This window comes from Callithrix jacchus, chromosome 1, assembly GCF_049354715.1.
Source record: "Callithrix jacchus isolate 240 chromosome 1, calJac240_pri, whole genome shotgun sequence".
Lineage (NCBI taxonomy): Eukaryota > Metazoa > Chordata > Mammalia > Primates > Cebidae > Callithrix > Callithrix jacchus.
This window is the reverse complement of record NC_133502.1, coordinates 199,173,085-199,187,378: the sequence shown is the minus strand read 5'-3', so window position 1 is coordinate 199,187,378 and position 14,294 is coordinate 199,173,085. Positions and strand designations below refer to the sequence as shown.

Here is a 14,294-nt window from a genome sequence, read left to right as displayed (position 1 = left end):
TTTCCCTCATTTTCCATCTCTCTTGTTACTTAATCTGCTTTCTGCAACATTTCTTCAATTTTAATATTCAACCCGAAATCTTCTGGTTAGTTTTTTTATTCCTATCTTTTTATTTCTAAAATTTTTGCTGTCTGATTATTCCTTTTTTCGCTAGTATCCTTTTCTTGTTTCATCAATGCAGTATTTTCTCATCTTTCTGAGGGTATTATAATTGTTTTGAAATTTTATTCTTCTTGAGTCATTTTTTTTAAAATATATTTTTATTGCATTTTAGGTTTTGGGGTACATGTGCAGAGCATGCAATACAGTTGCATAGGTACACAAATGGCAGTGTGCTTTGTTTGCTTTCTCCCCTTCACCCACATTTGGCATTTCTCCCCAGGCAATCCCTCCCCACCTCCCCCTCCCACTGGCCCTCCCCTTTTCCCTCCTATAGACCCCAGTGTTTAGTACTCCCCTCTCTGTGTCCATGTGTTCCCATTTTTCATCACCCGCCTATGAGTGAGAATATGCGGTGTTTCATTTTCTGTTCTTGTGTCAGTTTGCTAAGAATGATGTTCTCCAGATTCATCCATGTCCCTACAAACGACACGAACTCGTCATTTCTGATTGCTGCATAATATTGCATGGTGTATATGTGCCACATTTTCCCAATCCAGTCTATCATCGATGGGCATTTGGGTTGATTCCAGGTCTTTGCTATTGTAAACAGTGCTGCAATGAACATTTGTGTGCATGTGTCCTTGTAGTAGAACGATTTATAGTCCTTTGGATATATACCCAGTAATGGGATTGCTGGGTCAAATGGGATTTCTATTTCTAAGGCCTTGAGGAATCGCCACACTGTCTTCCACAAAGGTTGGACTAATTTACACTCCCACCAACAGTGTAAAAGTGTTCCTTTTTCTCCACATCCTCTCCAGCATCTGTTGTCTCCAGATTTTTTAATGATCGCCATTCTAACTGGCGTGAGATGGTATCTCAATGTGGTTTTGATTTGCATCTCTCTGATGACCAGTGACGATGAGCATTTTTTCATATGATTGTTGGCCTCATATATGTCTTCTTTTATAAAGTGTCTGTTCATATCCTTTGCCCACTTTTGAATGGGCTTGTTTGTTTTTTTCCTGTAAATCCGTTTGAGTTCTTTGTAAATTCTGGATATCAGCCCTTTGTCAGATGGGTAAACTGCAAAAATTTTTTCCCATTCTGTTGGTTGCTGATTCACACTAGAGACTGTTTCTTTTGCTGTGCAGAAGCTGTGGAGTTTGATTAGGTCCCATTTGTCTATTTTGGCTTTTGTTGCCAATGCTTTTGGTGTTTTGTTCATGAAGTCCTTGCCTACTCCTATGTCCTGGATGGTTTTGCCTAGATTTCCTTCTAGGGTTTTTATGGTGCCAGGTCTTATGTTTAAGTCTTTAATCCATCTGGAGTTAATATTGGTGTAAGGTGTCAGGAAGGGGTCCAGTTTCTGCTTTCTGCACATGGCTAGCCAGTTTTCCCAGCACCATTTGTTGAACAGGGAATCCTTTCCCCATTGCTTGTTTTTGTCAGGTTTATCAAAGATTGTAAGGTTGTAGCTATGTTGTGTTGCTTTGATGCCTCTGTTCTGTTCCATTGATCTATATCTCTGTTTTGGTACCAGTACCATGCTGTTTTGATTACTGTAGCCTTGTAGTATAGTTTGAAATCCGGTAGTGTGATGCCCCCCGCTGTGTTCTTTTTGCTTAGAATTGACTTGGCTATGCGGGCTCTCTTTTGGTTTCATATGAAGTTCATGGTGGTTTTTTCCAGTTCTGTGAAGAAAGTCAATGGTAGCTTGATGGGTATAGCATTGATTCTGTAAATTACTTTGGGCAGTATAGCCATTTTCACGATATTAATTCTTCCTAACCATGAACATGGAATGTTTCTCCATCTGTTTGTGTCCTCTCTGATTTCGTTGAGCAGCGGTTTGTAGTTTTCCCTGAAGAGGTCCCTTACGTTCCTTGTGAGTTGTATTCCTAGGTATTTTATTCTTTTTGTAGCAATTGTGAATGGCAGTTCGTTCTTGATGTGGCTCTCTTTAAGTCTGTTATTGGTGTAGAGGAAGGCTTGTGATTTTTGCACATTGATTTTATATCCTGAGACTTTGCTGAAGTTGCTTATCAGTTTCAGGAGTTTTTGGGCTGAGGTGATGGGGTCTTCTAGGTATACTATCATGTCGTCTGCAAATAGAGACAATTTGGCTTCCACCTTTCCTATTTGAATACCCTTTATTTCTTTTTCTTGCCTGATTGCTCTGGCTAGAACTTCCAGTACTATATTGAATAGGAGTGGTGACAGAGGGCATCCTTGTCTAGTGCCGGATTTCAAAGGGAATGCTTCCAGTTTTTGCCTATTCAGTATGATATTGGCTGTTGGTTTGTCATAAATAGCTTTTATTACTTTGAGATAAGTTCCATCGATACCGAGTTTATTGAGGGTTTTTAGCATAAAGGGCTGTTGAATTTTGTCAAATGCCTTCTCTGCATCAATTGAGATAATCATGTGGTTTTTGTTTTTGGTTCCGTTTATGTGGTGAATTACGTTTATAGACTTGCGTATGTTGAACCAGCCTTGCATCCCCGGGATGAATCCTACTTGATCATGATGAATAAGTTTTTTGATTTGCTGTTGCAATCGGCTTGCCAATATTTTATTGAAGATTTTTGCATCTATGTTCATCATGGATATTGGCCTGAAGTTTTCTTTTCTTGTTGGGTCTCTGCCGGGTTTTGGTATCAGGATGATATTGGTCTCATAGAATGATTTGGGTAGGATTCCTTCTTTTTGGATTATTTGGAATAGTTTCAGAAGAAATGGTACCAGCTCCTCTTTGTGTGTCTGGTAGAATTCGGCTGTGAACCCGTCTGGACCTGGGCTTTTTTTGTGTGGTAGGCTCTTAATTGCTGCCTCGACTTCTGACCTTGTTATTGGTCTATTCATAGTTTCAGCTTCCTCCTGGTTTAGGCTTGGGAGGATGCAGGAGTCCAGGAATTTATCCATTTCTTCCAGGTTTACTAGTTTATGTGCATAGAGTTGTTTGTAATATTCTCTGATGATGCTTTGAATTTCTGTGGAATCTGTGGTGATTTCCCCTTTATCATTTTTTATTGCATCTATTTGGTTGTTCTCTCTTTTCTTTTTAATGAATCTGGCTAGTGGTCTGTCTGTTTTGTTGATCTTTTCAAAAAACCAGCTCTTGGATTTATTGATTTTTTAAGGATTTTTTGTGTCTCAATCTCCTTCAGTTCAGCTCTGATCTTAGTTATTTCTTGTCTTCTGCTGGGTTTTGAGTTTTTTTGATCTTGCTTCTCTAGCTCTTTCAATTTTGATGATAGGGTGTCAATTTTGGATCTCTCCATTCTCCTCATATGGGCACTTATTGCTATATATGTTCCTCTAGAGACTGCTTTAAATGTGTCCCAGAGATTCTGGCATGTTGTGTCTTTGTTCTCATTGGTTTCGAAGAACTTCTTTATTTCTGCCTTCATTTCGTTGTTTATCCAGTCAACATTCAGGAGCCAGTTGTTCAGTTTCCATGAAGCTGTGCGGTTCTGGGTTGGTTTCTGTATTCTGAGTTCTAACTTGATTGCACTATGGTCTGAGAGGGTGTTTGTTATGATTTCAGTTGTTTTGCATTTGTTGAGCAGTGCTTTACTTCCAATTATGTGGTCAATTTTAGAGTAGGTATGATGTGGTGCTGAGAAGAATGCATATTCTGTGGATTTGGGCTGGAGAGTTCTGTAAATGTCTATCAGGTTTGCTTGCTCCAGGTCTGAGTTCAAGCCCTGGATATCCTTGTTGATTTTCTGTCCGGTTGATCTGTCTAATATTGACAATGGAGTGTTAAAGTCTCCCACTATTATTGTGTGGGAGTCTAAGTCACTTTGTAAGTCGTTAAGAACTTGCCTTATGTATCTGGGTGCTCCTGTATTGGGTCCATATATGTTTAGGATTGTTAGCTCTTCTTGTTGTATCGATCCTTTTACCATTATGTAATGGCCTTCTTTGTCTCTTTTGATCTTTGTTGCTTTAAAGTCTATTTTATCAGAGATCAGGATTGCAACTCCTGCTTTCTTTTGCTCTCCATTTGCTTGGTAAATCTTCCTCCATCCCTTTATTTTGAGCCTTTGTGTATCCTTGCATGTGAGATGGGTTTCCTGGATACAGCACACTGCTGGGTTTTGGCTTTTTATCCAATTTGCCAGTCTGTGTCTTTTGATTGGTGCATTTAGTCCATTTACATTTAGGGTTAATATTGTTATGTGTGAATTTGATACTGCCATTTTGATGCTAGCTGGCTGTTTTGCCCGTTAGTTGTTGTAGATTCTTCATTATGTTGATGCTCTTTAGCATTTAGTGTGATTTTGGAATGGCTGGTACTGTTTGTTCCTTTCTATGTGTAGTGCCTCTTTCAGGAGCTCTTGTAAAGCAGGGCTGGTGGTGACAAAATCTCTGAGTACTTGCTTGTTCGCAAAGGACTTTATTTTTCCTTCACTTCTGAAGCTCAGTTTGGCTGGACATGAAATTCTGGGTTGAAAGTTCTTTTCTTTAAGGATGTTGAATATTGGCCCCCACTCTCTTCTGGCTTGTAGAGTTTCTGCTGAGAGATCTGCTGTGAGTCTGATGGGCTTCCCTTTGTGGGTGACCGGACCTTTCTCTCTGGCTGCCCTTAGTATTTTCTCCTTTATTTCAACCTTGTTGAATCTGACGATTATGTGCCTTGGGGTTGCTCTTCTTGCGGAATATCTTTGTGGTGGTCTCTGTATTTCCTGCAACAGAGTGTTGGCCTGTCTTGCTAGGTGGGGGAAATTTTCCTGGATAATGTCCTGAAGAGTATTTTCCAGCTTGGATTCATTCTCTTCATCACATTCTGGTACGCCTATCAAACGTAGGTTAGGTCTCTTCACATAGTCCCACATTTCTTGGAGACTTTGTTCATTCCTTTTTGTGCTTTTTTCTCTGATCTTGGTTTCTCGTTTTATTACATTGAGTTGATCCTCGACTTCTGATATTCTTTCTTCTGCTTGGTCAATTCGGCTATTGAAATTTGTGCATGTTTCGCGAAGTTCTCGTATTGTGTTTTTCAGCTCCTTTAATTCATTCATATTCCTCTCTAAGGTATCCATTCTTGTTATCATTTCCTCAAATCTTTTTTCAAGGTTCTTAGTTTCTTTCATTGATTTAAGACATGTTCTTTTAGCTCACAAAAGTTTCTCATTATCCCCCTTCTGAAGTCTAATTCCGTCATTTCATCACAGTCATTCTCCATCCAGCTTTGTTCCCTTGCTGGTGAGGAGTTTTGGTCCTTTCTAGGTGGTGAGGTGTTCTGGTTTCGGGTGTTTTCCTCCTTTTTGCGCTGGTTTCTTCCCATCTTTGTGGATTTATCCACCTGTCGTCTGTGTAGTTGCTGACTTTTCGATTGGATCTCTGGACACCCAGATTGTTGATGATGGAGTATTTCTGTTACTTGGTTTTCCTTCTACCAGTCTAGCCCCTTCGCTGTACGACTGCTGAAGTCCACTCCATGCCCTGCTTGTCTGGGGTGTACCTATAGCGGCTGCGGAATGGCGAGGGATGCTACCCGTTTCTTTTTCTGCTATCTTTGTCCCAGGATGATGTCTGCCAAATGTCAGTCTTATGGATATAGAAGGGTCAGGGAGTTGCTTCAGGAGACAGTCTGTACTTTGTAGGAGCTCAAGTGCTGAGCCGTGAGCTCTGTTGTTCATTCAGGGCTGCTATTCTGCTATGTTTAGTTCTGCTGCAACCTAACTTGTAAGAAAACCCCTTTTTTTCTCAGATGCTCTGTCTGGGGGTGGGTTTGGGCTTTCCTTGTGAGTGTCCGCCCCGCTGTCCTGCCCAGCTAGGAGGCAGTCTAGTCACTTTTTGCCTGCCGAGGCTCCGCCCTGCTGGTGTGAGGTTTGCCCTTTTGCTGCAGGCTCTGCCCTTCTGCTGTGGTCTCCGCCCTGTTGCCACGGGCTACGCCCTGCGGCGGAGTCTCTCTGTTTTACCGGGTTGCCTCGGCAACGGCAGGCTGCGTCAGCAATGGGCATGTACCTCAGTAGGGACTGATTGCCTCGGTAATGGCTGATGCCCCTCCCCAATGGAGCTGCGCTTTAAAAAAAACCTTTTCACCAGGAGCGTTTGGAATCGCCGTTTTGTTTGTCGCACTGCGCTCCCCCAAACGCTGAGTCCCTGGGATTTCCTGGGCTGGGTCACAGTTGAAGACCCGTTCAGTCTCAAGTTCAGCCGTCTCGGGTCTCAGTTTGCTGGTTCAACAGGGCACCCGTAACAGTGCGCTTTTGTATGGAGCGCTGTGAAGTGCCTCTGAGCTCTGGTGTGGGCTGGAGCCGCACTGGCTGCCGGCTGCACCAGCCAAGACCTCTGCCTGGCGTCCCGCGTCTCTTTTATACCTGGGAATTTCCCCGTTCTGTGGGTAACTAAGATCCGTCTGGAAATGCTTCCCCTACTCACCCTCTCCGTGTGTCCAGCGAGAGCTTCAATCCTGGGTTGTTCTCACAGCGCCATCTTGAGTCCTCCCGAGTCATTTGTTTTTGTTTCTTTTTCTTTCCTCTCCCCTACCCCCTTTCTTTCCTCCTCCTTTTCTTTCCTCCCTGTATTTTAAGCCTGTTTTTTATAAACAGATGCATTGCTTTGTTAAAAGATAAACTGAGATTTATTAGAATTTTAGAGTTTGACAATTTGTGAATTGTGCAGAGCCAGAATGCAATCAGTTCAGGCCTTCACAAAAAGGTCATGAGGGAAAGCCTTTTCTAGGGTGAATAAAGAAGCAAGGCAAATAATTGATTTGTAGGAAGTCTCTAGTGAAGGTTTCGTTGGCAGTTTCTGATTGGTTAAGCTTAAGTGGTGGAAAGTCCCCAGTGAGGGGTAGTTGGCAGTTTCAGATTGGTTAGGCTTTAGTAGGGGAAAGTTCCTAGTTAGGGACTAGTTGACAGTTTCTTATTGGCCTAGAATATGACAGTTTACACTGAGTTGAGTTTTGGCTTGTGTAAGCAGGAACCCAGGATGCTGGAACCCTTTTAGATTGATGGTCTCCCAATTAATTATTGTAATGGCTCAAATGTCAGATGATTCTTGATTTTTGTCTTATATTTAAGAGTGGAGTATATGCTGGTACTGTTTCTTTGTGTCTTCACCATAGGGTGAATGGCTGGGCTGTTAGTAGGAAATCCTGATATCAGTCTCTTTAGATCTTTCCTCTTGTATTCATCAGATTATTCAGCAAGGATTATTTCAATTTCTGGCCCAAAGGGTAGTCTTCTGACTGCTAACGCTCAGGAAGTCGAGTTGGAAAAGGAAGTTGTAAAAGACTTTCAACACTTATTAAGTAAACTTTCAATTAATTCCCATTTTCATGATTATCTTATACTTAACTGTTCTTGTGTTCTTTATATCAGAGACCCTCTCTTTTAACTTCTCCATAGGATAAATCTTTGGCATCTTCTGCTGCAATAGGGAGAGCAGATATGATATAGTTTGAAAATACTAGCTACTTTTTAAACTTTTCATCATGGAAATTTCAAGCATATTTTGAAGTACAGAGAGACAGGTATAGAGACAACAGTTCCCATGTACAATTACTGACTCAAGACCGGTTTTGTCTTATCTATTATTTTGAAGCAATCCCAGCTATCACTATTTAATTCATAAATATGTATAGCTAAAGGAAAAAGGCATTTTTATAGAACAAAGGCCATACGGCTGCATCATTGTTACACCTAAATATGCTTAATAGTAATTTCTTAGTATTATCAGATAGTTTAATCAGTGTTCACATTTCCCTGACTGTCTCATTAATGCTTCTTCATTCTCACCCCACAGTGTGTTTGTTTGACTCAGAATCTAAATTAAGATCCTTGTTTTGGTTGCTTTGTCTCTTAAATTTTATAATATCGTTCTTTCTTTCTCTTTCCCTTCACAAATTACTTGTTGAAGAAACAGGATCAATTACGTGGTTTTTCACTGTTTGGACTTTGCTGACTGCATCCTTATGGTGCCATTTAATATGTTTAATATGTCACTTCAATAGTGAGATTAGATGATTTGTCAGAATTATGATTGCAGTATTTTGGGCAGGGGGCAGAGGGAAAGCAACACTGTCTCAGAAGTATTGTACTTCTATCATGAGGCACTAATATTTTATTTTTACTTTTTGCGGTGTCAGTTGCCACTGATGACCATTGCCTAGATCCTAAAATTAATTTTGGTTTGCAAAATGAAGATATTCTTATTACTTCATTTCATCCACATTTATTAGATGGAAAACATCTACAAAACACTGTCACCAACTGTTTGGTTACTTGTGATGTGATTCCTGTAGAAAGACAGGATGGTTTTTTTTTTCCCTTATTTTCCTGTTTTTATAGAAATGAATTGGTTTCTTTATATCCTTCAAAGGGAAGCAGTGCTTTTTTAAAATGAAATTATTATTATTAATTTTTGAGATGCAGTCTCGCTCTGTCACTTAGGCTGGAGTTCAGTGGCACAATCTTGGTTCACCGCAACCTCCATTTCCCAGGTTCAAGTAATTCTCCTATCTCAGCCTCCTGAGTAGCTCGGATTATAGGTGCCCACCGCCACGCCTGGCTAATTTTTGTATTTTTTGTAGAGTTGGAGTCTCACCATGTTGGCCAAGCTGGTTTTGAACTCCTGACCTCAAATTATCCGCTTGCCTTGACTTCCAAAGTACTGAGATTATAGGCGTGGGCCACTACACCCAGCCAAAACTATTTTTTTAGTGTCATGAACCCTTGAACTTAAATAGATTTGGTGTGTCAATCTATTGTCCTTTTCAGTGTTCAATCTCTGGGCCATTAAGCCTCTGTAAGTTGACTTCTGAGTCATTTAGATGTGACTCCACTGGTCTTTGAAAACTGTCTTACTTTTTGGAATAACAAGATGTTTTGGGAACATTTCATATGTTTTCTGCTTCAGACCTGGAATCAACTATTCCTTAGAGGAATTTTGTTCATTTTTGGGGAAAGGAAACTTAGAGACCACAGTCTATATGCTAAGGGGTAATTGATTCTTAAATAGACTTTAAACCAATCCTAGTTTTAGCCCCATCTCCTTATGTTTTTTTTAGAGGTACTTGGTATTGCCACTTTCTGAAATTTTAGGAGATTCTTAAATGTGGATTGGTTGTTTCTTAGCTTTCTCCTTTGTTGGTTTAACTTTCTTGAATCTGCTTAGTATATCATGACTCGTTCATTGACTTTACAGCTTCAAAAATTGCCCCTTCTTCCATTCTTGGTTATTGGTCCTTGTAGGTGTATGACATTAAATAAAATGTCTCATTTTAGTTTTAGAGTTTGTGCTAAATACTTGTGTTTAATTTGTTAGCTTTCATTGTTATCTTTAACTAGAAGCCATCTATTCATTAACTTCTTATGAGCAACAGTTTGGCTATCTTGATTTTGCTTTCTTCAGAGAATCTATTAAGCTATTTTCTTAAACCAAAGCAGTGCTCTCTTTAAGAAAAACTCTCCAAAAGTATCTTTTGTCATCTAACTTTGGTAAGAAGAGGAAGAGAGGGGGAACGATCCAAGATGGCCGATCGCTAACATCCCGGGATTGCAGCTCTCAGGGAAGGCGCGGAGAACTAGAGGACGCCACACTTTCAGACAAAGTCTGGTCGCTCACGGAGCAGAAGATCCCCCAGTGGTGGAAACACACGAGTCGCCAGCACGACTCTCGTGGTCGGTGCAGCGGTTCCGCCGGCACCTCGACGCGGCAGCGCTCGGCGCAGAGTAAACGGGACCGGTTCCCCTTCTGACCGAGGTTTGGAGCCCCGGGAAGGCAGAGTTGCCTACTAAGGAAACAAGAAGGAAGCCCGACAGGAGAATCATGGGCAGAAAAGCACCATCAGTTTTAACGCCGCTGCTCTGGCCCTGGGAACTAACAACCTGGACGCCCACTCAAGAGACCTAATCTGAAAGTTGGTAATTTCAAAGACGACAGGAGGATAAATTTACAATGACGGGAAGAAACCAGCGTAAAAAAGCTGAGAATACTCAAAGTCAGAACGCCTCTCCCTCTAAAGATGATCACAGTTCCACATCAACAATGGAACAAGGCTTGATGGAGAATGAGCGCCTCCTGATGACAGAATCACTCTTCAAAGAATGGATAATAACAAACTTCGGTGAGTTAAAAGAACATGTTGTAGCCCAATGTAAAGAAACTAGGAACTTTGAAAAAAGGTTTGATGAAATCCTATTGAGAATAGACAACTTAGAGAGGAGTATGAGTGAATTAATGGAACTGAAGAATACAATACAGGAACTCCGAGAAGTATGCACAGGTTTAAACACTCGAATTGTTCAAGCAGAAGAAGGGATATCAGAGGTCAAAGTTCAACTTAATGAAATAAAACGTGAAGAAAAGATTAGAGAAAAAAGGATAAAAAGGAATGAGCAAAGTCTCCAAGAAATGTGGGACTATGTGAAAAGACCAAATTTACGTTTGATAGGTGTACCTGAATGCGACGGAGAGAATGAATCCAAGCTGGAAAATACCCTTCAGGATATTATTCAGGAAAATTTTCCTAAACTAGCAAAGCAGGTCAACATTCAACCCCAGGTAATACAGAGAACACCACAAAGATATTCCTCAAGAAGAGCAACCCCAAGGCACATGATCGTTAGATTCACCAGGGTTGAAACGAAGGAGAGGATACTAAGGGCAGCCAGAGAGAAAGGTCATGTTACCCACAAAGGCAAGCCTATCAGACTTAACAGCAGATCTCTCGGCAGAAACTCTACGGGCCAGAAGAGAGTGGGGGCCAATATTCAACATCCTCAAAGAACAGAACCTTCAGCCCAGAATTTCATATCCAGCCAAACTAAGCTTCACAACTGAAGGAAAAATAAAATCTTTTATGAACAAGCAAGAACTCAGAGATTTTATTACCACCAGGCCTGCTTTACAAGAGCTTCTGAAAGAAGCATTACACACAGAAAGAAACAACCAGTATTAGCCTTTCTAAAAATATACCAAAAAGTAAAGAGCACCAACATAAAGAAGAATTTACACCAACGAATGGATAAAACAGCCAGTCAACATCAAATGGCAGTAACCCTAAATTTAAATTGACTGAATTCCCAATCAAAAGACACAGCCAAAACCCAACGGCATGTTACATCCAGACCTGTTTCACATGCAAGGATACACAAAGACTCAAAGGGATGGAGAAAGATTTACCAACCAAATGGAGAGCAAAAATAAATAATAAATAAATAAAAAGCAGGAGTTGCAATTCTTGTATCGGAGAAAATAGATTTTAAAGCAACAAAGATATAGTGGTAAAAGGATCAATGCAACAACAAGAGCTAACGATCCTAACACCCAGATAGGAGACTTAGATTCAATGAGACAGAAAATTAATAAGGATATCAAGGACTCAAACTCAGATCCAGAACAAGTAAACTTAATAAATATTTATAGAGCTCTCCACTTCAAATACACAAAATATACATTCTTGTCAATACCACATCACACCTACCCATTAGTTTAAATGAAACATTGATTGGCCATTATTAATACCCAATTTTTTTCAAAATAAAGCAATATTTCCATTTACTCTCCCTCTTTCTCTTCCTCTTTCTTCCTCTCCTTTACTTATTATTTTTTTCTTTCTTTCCTTCTCTCAAAAAAAAAGAAATCAACTTGTAAACCTCTAGATCCAGGTCGGCAATGTCTCTTTCACTGCTTGATTTCCTTTCTTCCCTTCCCTCCCTCTCTCCCTCCCTCCCTCCCCGCTTCCTCCCTTCCTTCCTTCCTTCATCCCTACCATCCTTATTCCCTTCCTTTCTGCCTTCCTCCCCCCCCCCAAAAAAAAAGAGGAAGAGAGGGAAAGAGATGGGATGGAGAGAAGCAAGTGGACAAAAGGAATGACAAAGTTGAAGATTTCGTTGATCATTCCTAAGCTTAAAGACTTGATAGTTTTATTTTCCCCCCAAAAAACTTCTCAAATAAACCAACTTCTTGACTATTCCAACACCTTTTTAATAAACAGTTTAAAATACTTTATGATTGACTTAGCCTTTAGGCAAAGAGCATTTTTAGTGTTATCAGAAGAATTTTTAAAGTGTGTAGTATATGATCGTGAGTTTTATTTGACTTCTATCTATTGTAGCATATCAGCCATTTTTTTCTCTGACAAGAGAAATATTAAGTTAGTGGGGTAAATTGCTTAGAAGACAACTGCACCATTTACTCAATTAATAAGGGAGCCTAGGATCTAGAAACAGTGAATGTCTGAGGCTGTTGTCAAGCCTACACTTCTTTGAGACCATCCTGTGGTTCTCTGTTATGTTAAAGCCTAGCAGTGGAATCGTTACATAAATTTTCAACTGCATTCAGTTCTGCATTAATTTGTTTATCTTACTATATGAATAGTCCAAATAACTGTGTGTGGTGCCTTTAGTTCTGTCCACCAGTATTTCTGGTTCTTCTCATTCTGGGCACATGGTAGGCTTGTATTTTTCTACTCTCTTGAAGTTAGGAGTGGTCATATGACTTGTTCTGATGAAAGGATTGTGAAAGAACCAGTACGCAATTTACCATGTTCTATTCTATTGCCTTGGTTGTTCCAGATGATACAAACTCTTGAAACTTGCATCCCTGAATGATGGCTATGTAGAGCAGAGCAATGAGGGTGCAGTGAGATCAAGAAAAAAAAAATGTTGCTACTTAAAGACATGAGATTTTGGGATTGTGTCACTTTGGTGTAATTTAGTGTGATGGCTAATGCTGAGTGTCAGCTTGATTGAGGATGCAAAGTATTGATCCTGGGTGTATCTGTGAGGGTGTTGCCAAAGGAGATTAACATTTAAGTCAGTGGGCTGGGAAGGGCAGACACACCCTTAATTTGGGTGGGCACCATCTAATTAGCTGCCAGAGCAGCTAGAATATAAAGCAGGCAGAAAAACTTGAAAAGACTATACTGCCCTAGCCTTCCAGCCTACATCTTTCTCCTGTGCTGGATGCTTCCTGTCCTCGAACATCACACTCCAAGTCCTTCAGTTTTGGGACTTGGACTGGCTCTCCTTGCTCCTCAGCTTGCAGATGGCCTATTCTGGGACTTTGTGATCGTATGAGTTAATACTTAATAAACTCCCCTTTATATGTCTATCCTATTAGTTCTGTCCTTCCAGAGAACCACAATACACCCAACCTTTTTTTTTTAAATTAATGTATATGTTTTATTTATTTATTTCGCCTTTTGGGAGATGAGATCTCACTATATTGCCCAGGCTGCTCTTGAACTCCTGGGCTCAAGCAGTCCTCCCTCCTTGGCCTCCCAAGTAGCTGGAACTACAGGCATGCACCACCATACCTAGCTAACTTAGCCTGTCTTGACTAATACACAGTGAATATAAGTCTTACTACTTAGTTTCTCAGAAAAATATCCTATTGTTTTCTTTGATTCCTATGTTAGCACCTAGGTAGTTAAGAACAAAAAGACATGGATGATTAATTTTGAAAAAAAATTTTATGGCTATTTTAAAAGTCAAGCTTTGATTTATAAAATATGCAATTCTAAAATGCTTTCAAGGTGAGATTTTTGAGGAATATGTCTTCTTGTCTTTGATAGTTATGATCGTATCGTAGGAGATAGAAATAAAGCTTTTGAATTCTGACTTATGGAGGAAGGGTAATTTTTAAATTTTTAATTTGTTTTTTAGAGATAGGAACTTGCTTTGTCCCCCAGGCTGGAGTGCAATGGCATGATTATAGCTAACAGCAGCCTCAAATTCCTGGGCTCAAGCCATCCTCCTTCCTCAGCCTCCTGAGTAGCTGGGACTACAGGATGTCCTACTGTGCCCAGCTAACTTTTAAATATTTTGTAAAGACAGGGTTTTGCTTTACTTCCCAGGCTAGTCTTAAGCTTCTGGCTTCAAGCAGTCCTCTCCCCACAGCCTCTCAAAGTGCTGGGGTTAGAGGCATGAGCTACCATGCCTGGCCAAGTAATGATTTTTTAGTATTGAGAGATAATATATTGCTGTCATGGGAAAAGCAATACACCTGGAAGTTTAAATCTGTTGTGGTTTGTTTTTTGTTCTGTCTCTTGCTCATAGTGACTTGTTTCCTTACATGGTTTAGTGATTTTTAAAAAAATACCAAATACGTATTTAGTTGAACTTAATTTGTGAGAATCCTAATGGCCTAAATTGAAGATTATTTATTTCACGGAGGATTTGCACTGATTTCTGTCAGAAGCCCAGGATCTATACACCTGAGACCAC

General features: G+C 40.2%; 1 protein-coding gene across 4 annotated transcripts in view; it reads left to right on the top strand.

Moving 5' to 3' along the window:
• Nucleotides 1–14,294, top strand: part of TTC28 (tetratricopeptide repeat domain 28) — a 708,603-nt gene that overhangs the window by 185,495 nt on the left and 508,814 nt on the right. The gene's annotated exons all lie outside the window — the stretch shown is intronic.